The following is a 15,988-nucleotide window of genomic DNA, read 5'->3' on the forward strand; positions in this document are numbered from 1 at the left end:
TTGATTATCTCCTCGTTCGTAGAGTTAGATTCAGCATTTCTCTATACAGCTAATGACAAAAAGAGACACTTTTGGGAAATTTTACCTTTCAACTCCCTAAATTGTTTTGTATACTTCATTCAATTGTTGAGCCTCTTGGTAATTCCAGTCAAATCAAGAGCACATTGAGCTCATTTTTTTCTTTTATTGAAGGTTAATTAATGAAAAGTCTCTATTAAGTCGGAGCAAAAAAGGCACAATTAATGCAATTGTTGTGAACAATCTTCACATCCCTATCAATTACCAGGTTTTATGTGTTCCAAGGTGCATTACATGTGAAATGTGGCCTGCATAACAGGCCTGATTGTTTGCTTGTTCTGTTCTTTATGAACTGTGAAAGCTCCCTGAGCAGCAGGGGGGCAGTTTACAGCTCTACCTGCGATACACTCAAGACATTATTATCCAGCCCCCCCCCCAGACGCTCACAGGAACACCATACCATAACAAAATGGTGACGATAAACAAGCAAAAAATATCTTGACTCTGGCTTACATCCGAGGTCTGTGTTTGATCTCTCATACCATAACCTTCTCTGTAAAGTCAAGAATGGAGGAGTGGAAAAGTGATCTGTCTTGAAGTAAAAATAGTAGAAAAGTGTTCACAACTGACATATTTATTTATGAGAGTTCAGAAGTTTTGAGGGAAAGTAAAAATGTAGGATGAATCTATTTATTGAACAAAGGACAGCAAAACACCACAACAAACATCAGGCGAAAACACTCAAGATCCAAGATATTTCAGTCAGGAGAGATGTGAAAATGTTCTCAGAGGAGAATTGCCCCTGCGGACGACAAATGCCAAAACAACTCTGACAAAGAAAGAAAGGAGGAAAATATGAGTGAACAGAAGGAACAACAATTATTTATGTAAATAATGTGCCATTGCTGCTTATAATTAGTGGGAAAATTAAGCAGAAAAGAAAAGAGGGGGGGTGGGGGGTGGGGGGGACATCACGCATGTCACCCAACTAATTTTTCTCATGCAAATTAACAATCGAAATTATAAATGGAAATGGTGTTGTTGTGATGGGGAGAGAAAGAGAGAGAGCGATGAGAGATGCCCTGCTTTTTCCCCCCTTTTCTTCACTCTGTTTGGAATTCATTAGCCGGTGAAGCAAGCAGAGGCAGATGTAGTTTGACACAAAGGGTGAAGTCGATAGCTGCAGCAGGAGGAGAGAAGTTAGGATTATTTCTTCGGACAGAATGGCCTTAAAAATATGATTGTTTCTTGCAAGAGAGCGCAGGGAAAAAACTGTTGTGTGATCTTGATGCACTTAGAAATCACCATCCATCATTCCTTATATCAATTATGAAACATTCATTTGGGTGCATTGGGTGCTTGTTTCCATTTGCTTTAGAGTCAGGGTAGTTTCTCTGGTTGTTTGTCCTGTTTGCGTCCATCTGTGCTGGCCCCTCAGTGTCAAAGCTGACCCGTGCTATCCACTATATGTCCCTGTCCATAACCACACACACCGCAGAGAGCTGAGATCAGATGTGCTGAGGTGCTGACACAGTTATCAGACAAAATCCCTGCTGCTCTCCCAGCAAGAGGTGCTGGTTGCAGGGACTATAAAGGCGGTGTCAATGAGGGTGTGATAACTGTGAAAGTCTGTCTACATGTGTCTCCTGTCTGCTTGTCTCTCCTGTTCCTCCTCGCTCACCACCGGCACCTCACACACACTGCGCCCTGCTTTCTGCCTCCCCTCTGTCATTGGGAAGTGTTTTTAAAAGGAGCCGGGATCAAACGAAGTCGGAAAATGCCTGTCTGGCGTTCATCTGACAGCCCTGCATCCTGAACCCTTTTAAAAGAGGGTGCAGAGGAAAAAAGGGAGAGAAAATAGGACATGTTTCGCACAATTTATGCAGCGTTAATTTTCCAGCCCACGCGTCGACTGTTTACAGAGTCCTGCGCATCTCAAACCTCCGTCTCTTGTTCTCTGTCTTTCCTCCCCCCCACCATCTCTCAAACCACAATCCCTCCTTTACTTTTTCCTCCCACCCCCTCTCACTTTTTGTGGCTTATGTTATTCTGATTTTTTTTCCAGTCTTTTTTGTGTCACTAGTGAGGATGCTCTCCCTTGGGGTGGCTAAATTTACATCTCTCCATATGACAAACACAAACAAAGAAGCAAATAAATCAAATGTGAGGTAGAGAGAGAGAGAAAGAAGGAGAGGAGGAGGGAGAGAGCAGCCGTGGATGTTTATCAGCCTCACAACATATATGTGTATAAACGCAGTACAGTATTGATAATCTATGAATATAGATGATACCATGATGATTAAATGTTCCTTTAATAGGAACTAATACTCAGCTTTGTTTCATTAAAAGACTATATTGACAAATTAGCACCCAAACTGTCTTCAGCAATGGCACCAGATGACAGCTGGCTCCACAGCTTTGGGATAATAAGATCTGCTAGAAAATAACATACTGTAAAATAACAAAAAAGGTTAAAATAGATGCACATGGCTGCTTTCTTCAGGCTGAAAGTGCTCGTGTGCTGCCGAGCAGAGAGACCGGACAGGAGGAGCCATTACCTCCACACCAGCACGGTGTCACCTGCCATCTCTCTCCAGGGACCTCGCTGCACATCCAGGTTGGATGCACTTGTGGGTCGGTGTGTGTTTGAGTGTGTGTCAGAGGAAGTCTAGAGAAGCCATCGCACAAGCCTAGTTTACCATAAAATTTCACTTATGAAAATTCATGCGGCGGAAATAAAGCCCAAAAGAATCAAGTTGTGCTCAGTTTGTGTTTGTTGCTGTGAGCCTGCGCGGAAAGTGTGTACATATATGTACGTACGGGGTTTCAGCAGGATGGAGGATTCATGAAGTACACACACGTATCCAGAGCCTGGTGTCTATTTCCTCCTCATCCTCTCTCCCCTGCTTCTATATCTGAATATTGAGAGCATGGGGTGGGGTCTTCTGTAGAAGAGGGGAAGGGGGAAGGCTTGATCAGTCTCTTCCCAAATGTGTGTGTGCATGTGTATGTGTGTGTGCTCGTGACAAGCAGAGGAGCCCTGCTGTGTCTCAGCGCGTCCTCTCTGATACATTATTAATTAGGCAGCGTTTAGAGTAACGAGCAGAGCATTTGAGCCCCTTCTCCCCCCGCCCTCGGTGACACGCTCCCTGGGAATCCGCCGTGTGACTGCAGATCAGAGGAAGCGACAATCCGACACTGCATCACCACCTTCCAGGAATACCAGAGAGCCGGGCTCCCGGGGAGATGGAAGACAGGAAGTATCACAATACATCCAGCTGCATCTCTCTGCTGGCGCACGTTGACGGCAGGCCGCGGGAGTTCGTCTGCTCACTGACACTAAACGTCCTCTGATATCCAGATGTGAAAAGTAACTAAAGTACTTGGAATATTAGCACTTAACTTCAGTATTTTCCACTTTTTTTTAACCTTCTGCTCCACTGTAGGAAAACGCAGTACTGTGCCTTCACTGCAGTCATCTGATGGCTGAACGACTCTGCAGATTGATGCTTTGTATACGTTAGATAACATCAGAACATATCATAGCAGCTGGGTTTGTTTTTCATAACCTGCCTCCTACTTCTAATCAGTGTTGACTTTTCAGTATAATCTGACCTCAACCAAGAGCTTTGAGTGTCTGAATGCAACCAGAAAAACTTTTCCTGCTTTAGCTGCCAGGAGTCGATACCGCAAGAGTGAATTTCACAGGTTAAATAACTCAAATATGTTGCCAGTGAATATTTAGCAAAAAGTTTTCCGTATGTTGATAAAAAAACAAAAAACAAAACACAATTAGTATTTGCTGTTGTAAACTAGAGATGAGATGGGCTTGACCTGGTGCACCTGCCATATCAAAACTAGGGGTGGGGGGGGGGAATTGATTCGCGTAAGTGTAACCACAGCTGCTGATATATCACATATATGTATATCCAATATTACTTGTCAGTGATAACTTAAATGGCTTTGAAAGTGTGACAGTGTGTTTGTGAGGCTGGAAAAATGGTGGGCGAGTTGTGGCACCTAGAGGATCAACAGCATGTAAATGAGGCACAAATCCTCCTTTCCTCTCCTCTGCCTTCCTCTCCTCCTCTTCTTCCTCTGATTCTGATAAACGAATGTTGGACTGCACGTCTACTTTTTCCCATTATTCCACACCTCTCCCTCTGATAAATAATCCAAATGCAAACCCTCACCTACACCAGTTCAGCCCTCTGCCTCTTTCCTCCCCACTCTTAGTTCCCTTCTTGTTTAGCATGATTTCATATTTTGGGTCATAACCCCCCTCCTCTTTCCCCCCCAATGCATGTTCACATTAAACTAGTCTCTTTCTGCTATTACTGTCTGACTAATTCAATAATTTCCCTTCCTTTTGTCATCCCTTCAGCTCCCCCCTTCTCTCCTCCGTCTGCCCTTCAAATCTTCTGGGTCTGGCTGAGTCTCTGTTGTCTGCCTCATTACTGACTGTTCAGCCATTTGATTTTCTGAAACGGCTGTGCAGCCACGCTGAGACCTTCTCATCCCTATTATTGTCCACCACACAAACAAGCACACACATGCACGTGCACAAGCGAGGATACGTATAAAGACACAGCAGCCTTTCCATTTGTCTTGTGTGATGCTTTACAGCGCGAATGAATATGTGGAAATTCTGTGTTTCTGTTTGCTACATGCGGAGTGCCTGAACACTGGACAGTGTTATAGTGCAGCAATGCGTGATGGTGACAGCTAAGATTTAGCTTTTATTTTTCCAGGGCTACTCAGCAGAATGTAAAAAGTGCCTCCATAAAGAAGTGTATCGTGGAGCGACTGCCTGTGATTCCACACCACAGTTGATGATGACACCACCATTCCTCTTGGTGACGGATGCACTGTTGCATCCTCCCAACTCCCTGCCCCGCTCAGGTTATGAATGTTGCTGGCATAGCGAGGAAATACTGGGGCAAGTCTTTTCTTCACTAGTTTCTGTCTAAGGCGCAACTCCAGTCTGAACCAAACCAGTAAAAAGACCCGAAAGCAGCAAATCATGATATCGCATTAGCACAAAAATGAAACGTAAACACACAAAATAGTGTGTCTTCAGTAGCATGTAGAATTTTTGCCTCTCTCTCAACCTTTTGCACAGGTTGGTAAGCCTTGGCCTGGCAACTCCCTGACCACAAGTGTTAATCTTAACCCCTCAAGCATCCACTGGCATCTCGCAGCTGACAGCAGCTAACACAGAGTAACCGCTTGAGTTTGCTGGCGTGAGCTTGAGAAATTGCCGGAGCTTCCTTCTCTTGCTCTCTGAGTGATTGGTTGTCATTTTTCTGCACCTTGCTTTGTTTTCCTTTCCTCTGATTGAATCAGCATACAAATTAGGCTCGAGTGATTGAGCAGTGAACTACAGGCTTGGAGGCCACTTGTCTCTCGCAGTGACAGATGTGACCAGAGGAGTCTTCAGTTATTGTCCGACATCCACCTGAAATTCTGCTACGAGATTGAACTGAATGGTTCAGAAAGCAGTTTTGCCTCTATATGAAATGCTAAAAACATTTTTATATTCATTACCTATTTATAATTCATGCACACATACACACACCTGCACCTGCACAAACTTGCATTCAGACTATTCGTTATCTACCCCCCTAGAGCAGTCCAGAGGGGCAAACTGTGCGTCCACTGCAAGCCAAACATGCTTGGAGGCTGCAGGCCAGAGCCAAATGGGCCAAGCACCTGCCCTAGGTGTCAACAGGCCCCCTTGGCCCTGAGTGCCAGGCTTCCTCCTGAAAGAGAGAGGAGATGGAGAGCCAGATAGAAAGCCATCTCATTACCTACTCCCTGGGGCTGCAACTAAGCAGGGGATGGAGAGTGTGAGGGCCATGTCACCTCTGTGGATGGCCCTCATGAACTGTGGTTAATTGAAATCTGATATATCTGAGTCCCTACTTGGCGCACAACCAGTCGAACAGCAGGCCGGGTTTCATCCTGCCAAGTGAGGCTGAAAAAAATAAATAAAATAAAAAACTGGAAAGAGCTCCATCTTTCACTTTTTTTTTACATCTTCCCCAGCTCACTGTCTCTTCTCTAGTCATGCAATCCACAGACTTATTGATTTGTTTGCGAGCTGTGAACATGGTCCATCATTGGTGGTGCTCTAGGATGGTAAGAGCTGATCATAGTGCACAGTTTGATGCTAACTTGGTGTACTGTGTGCTGACCTTGGCTGAAGTACACAATGCAGGCTTGCTGAAATCCCAGCCTCCCACAGAGGTGGATGCCAGGTGGGGATACAGGCAGTGAAGATGCATCTACACAAAGAGCTGTTTAACTGTCCAGAGGCCCTCTGGGTACTCCACCTTTCACTTTATCCGTTTAATATTTCATATCCTGGCCCCAACCCCGCTCTGGCCAAATGCCTCTGTCTGGGTTGCTGGAATATGGATGAGAGTGCACATTTACCCATTTACCTGGATGTCAGTCGGAAGCAGCTCTAAACAATACACCTCTCCCCCCACAACCTCACCTCTGCTCACCTCGCTGGGCCCAGAGCTAGCTTGTTACAGAGAGGAGGAGGAAGGATTGAAGGCAAAAGAAAATAGACAGAAAAATCCTACAAACAGGAGCCCTGGGATGACAAATTGACAACACCGATGTGGAGAACAGGTTGGACTTGAAGGACGGAGATTATAGCCATACATGAAGGTGACTGAAGTGATTGCAGGACATTCGTTGATATTTTAAGAGTGGTGGAAAGTAACTAAGTATATTTACTCAAGTATACTTAAGTACAATTTTTAGTTATTACAAGTTTTTCTACTTTTTGCTACAGTTTTAGTCACAAGTCACTTTACATGTTATAAGTACTCCCAACCTTTTTGGTTTGTGACACATTACAAAAAAGTAGTGTCTAGCTTGGGATCCTTGTCAAGTTTAAGTGTTATTAGCAGTTCCACCAAAGAGAAATTTCCCTTCGAAACTTTCATTTAAATTACTGTGCGAGGCCCAAAGAGATTAAACTCTCCAGGTCCAAACTTTTGAGGGGGTCATAGCCCCATGTTGGGAACCTCTGGACTAAACTACTCAATTGTACAACTACTGCTTACACACTGCAGAAACTCAACAAATGTGTTCAGGTTCTTGAATATATTAGCATTATACACAACTTGTGTGAGCCAGATTTCGTCATACACAGCTCAGAATAAGGCTAGTTGTTCTCTGAGAGGAAGGCAGCGATTTCTGTTTTAAGTTCGTAAAAGTGTGACACCTTTCCCCTCGACAGCCAGTGAACTTCTGGATGTGCTCCGAGCTTTGCACAGCTTTATAAAACACGTGGTTCACCTCTTTGATGACATCTTTCAATGTTTCACCAAGCCATATCCTTGGCTGCCAATGCCTCTCAGTGCAGAAAACACTGGCTCCGTGTTGTGTTTGGTGCCCTGTCAAGAATTCTCTTCACCACCTCTGAATGTTTGAAGGCAGCACCATCAGTTGTAATTCCTACACACCTTCCCAGCTCAGGCCCAAAAAAGCCAAATGCAAACCTACAGTGCTGAAAACATCCTCTGCCTCAACAGTGGTACGGCCTTCAGGTTATCTGCCACTGACTGATCCAGCACCTCTCCGACCATGTTCATGGTGGCAGGTAAGTTAAGATCCTCTGCTAATGTATGGTTACAGTCATGTGTTCACAAAGTGGTGAACCTCGCTCCATCCTCTCTTGTGAACGACTGAGACTTTCCAGGATGCCCTTTTCATACCCAATCATGATACTATCACCTGTTACCAATCAACCTGTTCACCTGTGGAATGTTCCAAGCGGGTGTTTTTGGAGCATTCCACAAGGAGTATTCCAGGGTGAAATTCCTGTTTTTTACCCATCCATCCATCCACCCCACCCTAACTTTTTCACTCTTTATGCGACATCATCTTGCTCTGAGCTTCTAATATTACCACGGTTGGGTTTATACTGGAGTCAGCTGAAAGCTGGTGTGTCTCAGACTGTAGCTGAGGGACACTGTGCCTGTGCATGAGACGATAAAACATCACCATCTGACGACCTGGGAGTGAAAAGCGTCAGACTGCATGCACTCCTGGAGCAGCTACTTTGTCAGAAAAACAACAGAAAGGTAACTGATGTGTATGTTTGCAGTGCAGCCAAACAAACGTTGTTTTAATAAAGAAGTCAGTCAATAGTAATATAACCCTGATCTGATTTCATGCTGCACTTGTCACAAGTAGCTTTCCACACAACAGCAGAGCACAATAAAGTTAGTTACCTTCATCTAGGAGCTCATTGTAGCTGCTCCTTCTTGTTCCATTACTCCTTTGGAAAAATTAAAATTGATCCACCGACAAAAACATGCTGAAATAAATATGGAAATAGATAAATGCTGGATTGCATGCATCATTTCTGGTGGCAATCTGAATCCAGCATGACTCTGCCACTAACAATGAAAAGGTAAAGAGGTAATTATTGTTCGTTAATACATTGAAAGGTTATTGCAGAAAAAATGCATGAAAATACAGGCAAAACTGGGTTTCATTTGATAAAATATATATAACTTTAAGTATATTGGCTGATGATACTTATGTACGAATGTACTGAAGCTGGGTTTTAAATGCAGGAATAAGTTATTTGGCGAGGAGAAATAATGTGAGGAAAAAACGGCATCAACCTTAATTACTGACTGTAAGTGTCGCCAACACACCCGACATATTGCATGACTATCAGGTGCATGCTGGGTTGGTTAAATACTGAATTGCTCGCGGTGGATCCTCCAGCAGTGACTTCTCTGTTTGAGGCATCTCTGAAGTACCTCCTCCTTCAATGAGCTGTGTGAGGCCTTGCTGACAGTTTCTATCACAGCTGAGACGAAAAACTAAACCTCTTTCAGCTTTCAGGTTAGAAAACGTTGAGTTCAGTGGGACAGAGAGGCTGGGAGGACTGGTCATAGTGGGACAGAGTGGATGGGAGGGCTGGTTATAGTGGGACAGAGAGGCTGGGAGGACTGGTCATAGTGGGACAGAGAGGCTGGGAGGACTGGTCACAGTTGGACAGAGAGGCTGGGAGGACTGGTTACAGTGGGACAGAGTGGATGGGAGGGCTGGTTTAATGGGACAGAGAGGCTGGGAGGACTGGTCATAGTGGGACAGAGTGGATGAGAGGGCTGGTCATAGTGGGACAGAGTGGATGGGAGGGCTGGTCATAGTGGGACAGAGTCGATGGGAGGACTGGTCACAATGGGACAGAGAGGCTGTGGTTATAATATGAGCAGATGAAGTTGAATGAAGAGCAGGCTGTTGAGGACAAGGCTCACAGAATGACTTTCAAACAGGTGAATACAGCCACTGCGTTGCCTAGCAACATAGTGTTGCGTGTGTGCAATGTGTGTGTTGTATATGTGTGTGTTTGTGGCTGCAGCTGCTGGAGTTTATGTTGTTCATAGACCTCTGTGTCATCTGCATTGGCGATGTTTCACTCTGCTGTTTAAGCAGAAGTCACTTCATGTCGGTAGCCTAATATTGATTTTTGTACGTGTCACAGTTTCATTGTTGGTCGTTGTGTTTCATTGAATTGAGTTTTGTCCTCTTTTCTGCTTAAATCCAGACCAGAAGAAGGTAGTTGTATATTTCTAACTGATAATCAGGAGCATGCACAGGCTGCAAAATCTGTCAAACAAATGGAATTAATTCTCGGTTTGCAGGCTTGGTGTGATGTTATTCCACCAGAGTTACTGGATTGACATTTAATTCAATTGCAGTCGCCCATATTACTTAATTATAATATTCTAGTACTATTTTCATCGCTGCACATTTCCCGAGTGAACTGTTGTAACATTAACGCATCAAAAAACGTGAACGCACTGAGATTTAAGATTCTTCCCTTCATGAAGGATGTTTTTCTATCTTTACTGTAAATAGTTTCCATTTCAATGCAAAACAGAATCTTTTCATTTATAAAACTTTTCTCTTTTTCATTTTCTGGCTGTTCAGTGTCCCCCAGTTAAAGGATGGTGGTGGTGGTGGCGTTCAGACAGTTCATAAAATCTAATTAAGTTAAAAATAAAGAGAGAAAGAAAGAGACAATGAGAGTGTGAGGACGTGGAAATATATTTCGCAATTAATTAAATGCCAACATTTGATCAATTTCATGCTTTGAAGGCACAACGATTAAATTGCCAATGACTATCAGTTTAGAAAATACAAAATTTGCCCAATTCAACACGACTTCTTGTATAAACTGCGCTACTTTCGGTCCTCTAGCTGACAACAGATGCAGATACAGAGACGGATAATGACCTCTACTTGTACTTTGACAGTACTTCTTTAAAGGATCTGAGTACCTCCACCTGCCTGGTTGGTTACCTCAGTATACCTGTACATCTCCATCCAGTATAATTGCATGTATAGGGAGTTTAAGATTTGGCAGCCACTACACAAGACTTCACTTAATGCAATTAGGCTGTGGTTTAATTGTTCTTTAATATCTATGGATAAAGCCAATGTGTTACATAGTGTAATTATGGCTAATGACTGCAGTGGGAGAGAGGAGCAGAAAGTGGGGTGTGTGTTGAAAGAAACCAGTGAATTCATTTTTGTCTAATAGACCTTTTGTTGAATTGGTTCCGTCCGCATGTGATAAGGGTGTTAAAAATTAATGATTTATAACTATTGAGCCAGCAATCACATTTTAATTAGGCAGTAATTTATGATAATTTGTCTTCTTTCACAGCAGAACAGTTAATAATTGTTAATTAGCCGTTGATGATTTGTCCTTTGAACATATACCCTAATGGCCAATTCTCAGCCTATATGAGCGAAGACCTCTGCGAGAACTATCCGAGTATGTGTTTAAACACATGTGAGAACACAGACGTGGAAAGAATATAGAAATATTAGACAAAAACAGAAAACAGCAACATGTCATGTCCATCTGTACCGTCTCTGTATTGGCACCAGATTTTCTCACGTTACCAGGCTGGCTATGTGCGCCTGCCAAGTCCATCCATCTATCTCTGCCTCGGCGTGCCAAGCCAGCAGAGAGAGGCAGAAGACAGGAACACACTCTAGGAGAAGTTATGCCAAGAGGAGAAAAGTGGAGAAAGTGGAGAAAATGTAAAGACTCAGAGGGGAAGAATGTAAAGAAAAAGGGAATAATACCTACTCCAGTCCTCTCTAAACAACTGTTATTTGTTTAACAATTTCAAGTGGCTGAAATTGTCTCTGGGTCTCAGGCTCTGGCTTTAGATATTGACCCCGGGCTGCTTTCACTCTAAGTGCTAGCAGATTGCTGCTGGGGCTTTCCACTCCACGCTGCACCCTCTGCTAACCAGTGCTGTTTTTTATTTGCCGTCTCCGTTCCCTCACTTCCTTTCTTTCCCTGTGAACCTCAGACTCTTTGGATTTACTTCACACAGTGATCTGCGCAGCGAGACTCTGGTACCATTTCTGAAAGGAGTCAAATGAAGGTAAATAAGACTAAAGATATAATGTGATGGGAGCATATTGTCTGCTTTTTGAAACAGCAGCAGCAGCGAGGTAAATGGGAGAGGTGAGAGGGGTGGACTGCAGGAGGGACAGCAGCTTTGGTTTCAGTGGACAAGTCAATAGAGGACAGAGCTGTTAAAAGACTGCGCGCCTGCTGGATGAAAAGCAGCAAGGTGAAGCCGAGCTAACCCCTTTTTAAACCCTGGTACTGATTTGAACTATTCATTCATTCCACCAGAATAACTGAGGCTTCAAAGGGGCCGTGTCAAAGAGGCAGAGAGGGTGTTCAAAAGGCTGTGACGATCAGGAAAGTCTGTGGATATGAAATGAATCTGGGCTCCTTTGTAAGATCTGTCCTCTGCTGGCTGCGCTGTTTGATAAGTAAAATACATCTTTAAGATATTTAGCAGGTATTAAAATTAATAACAGAATTTTCCAAGTTTCAGATATATAATACATATTTCTAACTTCCCTTCTAGGACATCTCTTTTTGATTAAAATATCTCCCTCCAGTTGTTGCTCTTAATATGGTGCAGATTGCTGTAATGGGAGGGCGCATGTTGGAAAATATAGTGAAGTTATATTACAGAGATGACTGTGAGCAAAGCTGCTTGCATCTTTAAAGACACACATCCTAAGTGTCTCTGCAGCATTTGTCCCTTTCTGCTGTCAACTTCCAGCTGATCTCCAATCTGATCTGTGCCACATTTTCAGAGCGTGCTTCCTTAACGTCAAAAGAGCCCTCAGTTAATTCAGAAGTGTTCGCTCAGCCGTCAGTTTCGTGCCATCTTCACACACTCACACCTTGTCCTCCCCCTGTTTCTGTCTCTCACCGCCACACACAACTGTGGTTTTCCTGCGTGGGTCATAAATGTGCAACCCCTTCACCTGCAAAAGTCAACCTGGGATCATCCTCTGAGCGCTCTCTCATTCACTTTACGTGTCTGTGGAAACCATTCACCGTGCTAATAGTGCTCTTTTGTGCCTTTTCTGTTTTTGAAAGCTCTGATGTAAACCCTGAAGCGCGTGTGGTCAGCAGGGAAGTCACTGTAACGGGAGAGCAGGACAGCAGATCCCATTCAGACAATTATTGTAATGTATTCACCTCCTGACGTTAGACAGTATTTTTGCTAATGCATATTTTCATATGTTTGTCCATGTGCTGCCATCTTCATTTGCATACATACACATACACTTTGCATGTGTTTGTAAGAACTAGCCTATAATTATTTTTAAAGGCTTCATGACGCCGAACCTACAACTGCAGCAGCATGAAAAACAAGAAGCATCCTTTCATATATTTTCTATTTAAATGTTTACGGCACACCAATTTACTGAGAGAGCAAACAGGAAGCTTGACTCCGGCTCTGTGCAGTATGTGTTTCAACTCTTTGACCTACTGTTCTTCAAGACTGGCTTTGTGGCCTGTGGTCGAAGCACATATTTATTTGTGTCTGTGTGTGCAGGATTGCATGAGGGTAATTATAGTGACACAGCTAAGTGTTGTCATATGACATGCTTTATTGAGTAGGCTTCAATACAGCGAAGTATATGCATCTTTTGTTTGAAGGCATACCATAACCCTGAGCACACAAGGCAAGGCAGCTGCTAATTAAATCAATATGAGATAATGAAGTGCAATTAGAGGCACTGGCTGGGCTGATCCTTTGCTGTAAGCACAGTTTCCCTCCCTCTGGGCTCGCGCCTCTTTAGAACCTGTTAGTTTTTCCACTTCCAGGAGCCACAATCCCCACAGCAACCGTTGGGAGGAGTGATCACCGAGCTCCCGAGGCTGCCAACGCATTCTCACACTCGGAGTTCTGCTCTCCATTTATCCTCACCTACCTCTCTGAGCACAGAGCGCACACATGCTGTTTACCCCACCCAACCCTGCTCCGTTCTCCAGTTTCTCACATTTTCACCTCTGCCTCTTTCGCCTCCTCTCCTTCCTCCAAACCCAGCGACTTGAATGTGATCTTTTTTAGACTTTGCCTTTCAAAAAGTCGATGTAACGTTTCAGCTTGAAGGATGATGAGAGACGCAGCGCTCTGTTGCATGAGGTGAAGGCTTGAAACTTGTGTTAATTAGACACAGCACCTGTTTTAAATTGAAATATTTTCCTAAATTACAGATTTGTAACTTGTACAAATGCATCAGCACTGAGCTCTATTCTTCTGTGAAGTCTCCAAATTAATACTGTTCATCATCATTATTATCACTTTACATTATCACTTTAATTATCTTCTGGGTTTGCCACCTGATTCTTAAGTCACCAGATGGCACTATTTAGCTTCCACATAGTGCATAAAGAACTCAACAAGAACATGTTATTAGTTGTTTCCTCTCATGCAGAACTTCAGCAGCAGCTTCCTCCCTGAACTCAGTGGTCGTGATTGACCTGTACCTGTGCAGGATCATCCTCAGCTCTGCAGCGTTACGCTGTGAGATGCTACCTGACAGCAAAGAGTGAAACACTCTGGAGAATTCAGCTTTCACCAGCTAAACATCTGTGTCACACTGCGAACATGAAGAAGTGTCACACCCTGATCTGAGATTTGCTGCCACTCTCTCAGATATTTACCGCATAAAATGAGCTAAAAAGTCAACAAACATATTCAGATGGAAGGGGAAAAACAGGTGAAAACATGAATTGTTCTGCATCAGGTCTGTCTCCATGCTTTCCCTTTGGCATCAGGAGCACTTAGCACTGGCATCTTCAGCGCCGCGCATGGTGACGTCTAATGGGCTTTTAAGAGCTTCGCAAGGGGACTATTTGTGTACCATCAGTGGAAGCCTGTGATCGCTATGTGACAACAGTATTTTAAGCTAGCTCCACAGCAGCGTAGGATGAGTACCCTGAGCTGTGGCTTTCCCCAGGGGAGCGTATGCTACTGAGATCTAACAGCTCAACTTCTCTCCCACTTTCCAACTCAGGTGTCTGTTTCCAGCGAGACAACTGAAAAGTCTTGATTCCTCCTTTTCACCAGAAAATGCATGTTTGTGAAGAAATAGAACAAGACTAAACAGGGCGTTTTCGACACCCGCTCTGCAGAAGAGAGGGAAAGTTTTGCAGGAGATGTTTGGTTTTCCCCAGAGACACTGGAGTCATACTTCTTTTCATTTGGCATTGAAAATAATAATAAGAGCATTGAAATTGTTCCCTGTTTGTGGGTAAACTGCTCAGGGACTTTAGGTGGTATTATTACAGCGCAGCCAACACACAGAGTAACCTCACCTTCATAGACAACCTTCAAATTCAAGTGTAAATAAAAGTTCAGAATAGCTTAATACAGCAAAGTTTAAGAGTTCAAGTTCAAGATATAGTTGCACAGAGATGCCTGAGATCTGAGCTAAATATCATCAGCGTGTGGCTCTTTTGTGGACAGGCTGTCAGCATTCTGAATATCGCCTGTAACTGTTGTCTTAAATGTGTTTTCCAGCTTGTCTGCTGTGTGTGTAAGCTGTGTGTTTAAACTGTCTATGCTTCATGACTGTAAAAGCCTTTTTTCTGTACACAGGTCTCTCCTGAAAAAGAGAGCTTGATCGCTATAAGATCTTTTTTAAAAAAGGGGATTAACTGGTGTGCAAAAACATGCACATGCACAGACACCTATTTGCTCTGCAGTGGTGTTGCATGAGAAAGGAGTGTGTGAACATTTGGCTAATCACAAAGAGATGTAGGTAAAGTTACTGATTACTGAGTACACAAACCTGCAGTTGGGAGAAAACAACAAAAGTGCAACCAACAACTCACAGCTTTTTGTGCCAAAGAACGTTCAATAATGCTCAAAAATGTATTTATTCATCTCTATTTATTTCATGTGATTACTTATTTATCCCAGTTTTATTCATCATTTGGATATTGTGAAGGCCCAAGACGAAGATGTTGGTCCATCCTGTCTGCATTTTTAGAGAACGTATGCAGGTATTTAATTATGGAGCGTAGATTCACTGCATTCAGTCTCTTTTGTGTCACGTTCCTGTACCTTATCAGATTGAAGAAAGAAATAAAATGTTGATCACAAAAGAAAAATACTGGACCGCAAAGCTCACACAAAAAATATGACTGCAAGAGTAGTTTATTCCACAAAAAAAGCATCAGAACAAAGAAACTTGCAGGCATTTAAACCATATACGACATCAGGTGCTTTTCCTTTACTCTAAAAATATCAGGTTTCCCAAAATTTTACCGGCTGCCCTCCTCGCCGTCCATGAAGAAGAAAACATACCGTGAGTTTCTATGTTCGCTCATTTTGCTCAGTTCACTAATAACTCGCTGATTCTTTGGTTGCAGATGTTGTTGCTCCACACCAGCACATAATCTCCACTCATCCCCAACAACAGTGCAGAGTTTTCTTCTAATTACTTCTAATAGCTCTCACTGGGGAACATGTAAGCACAGACAGTGGACACTACACAGTAACTCGATTGAAAAAGAGTAATTACCGGAGTGTATGGGAATTGTCATTACGTATACGTGTTTATGTCAGATGCAGAGTTTGCG

This window comes from Chaetodon trifascialis, chromosome 6 (assembly GCF_039877785.1).
Source record: "Chaetodon trifascialis isolate fChaTrf1 chromosome 6, fChaTrf1.hap1, whole genome shotgun sequence".
Lineage (NCBI taxonomy): Eukaryota > Metazoa > Chordata > Actinopteri > Chaetodontiformes > Chaetodontidae > Chaetodon > Chaetodon trifascialis.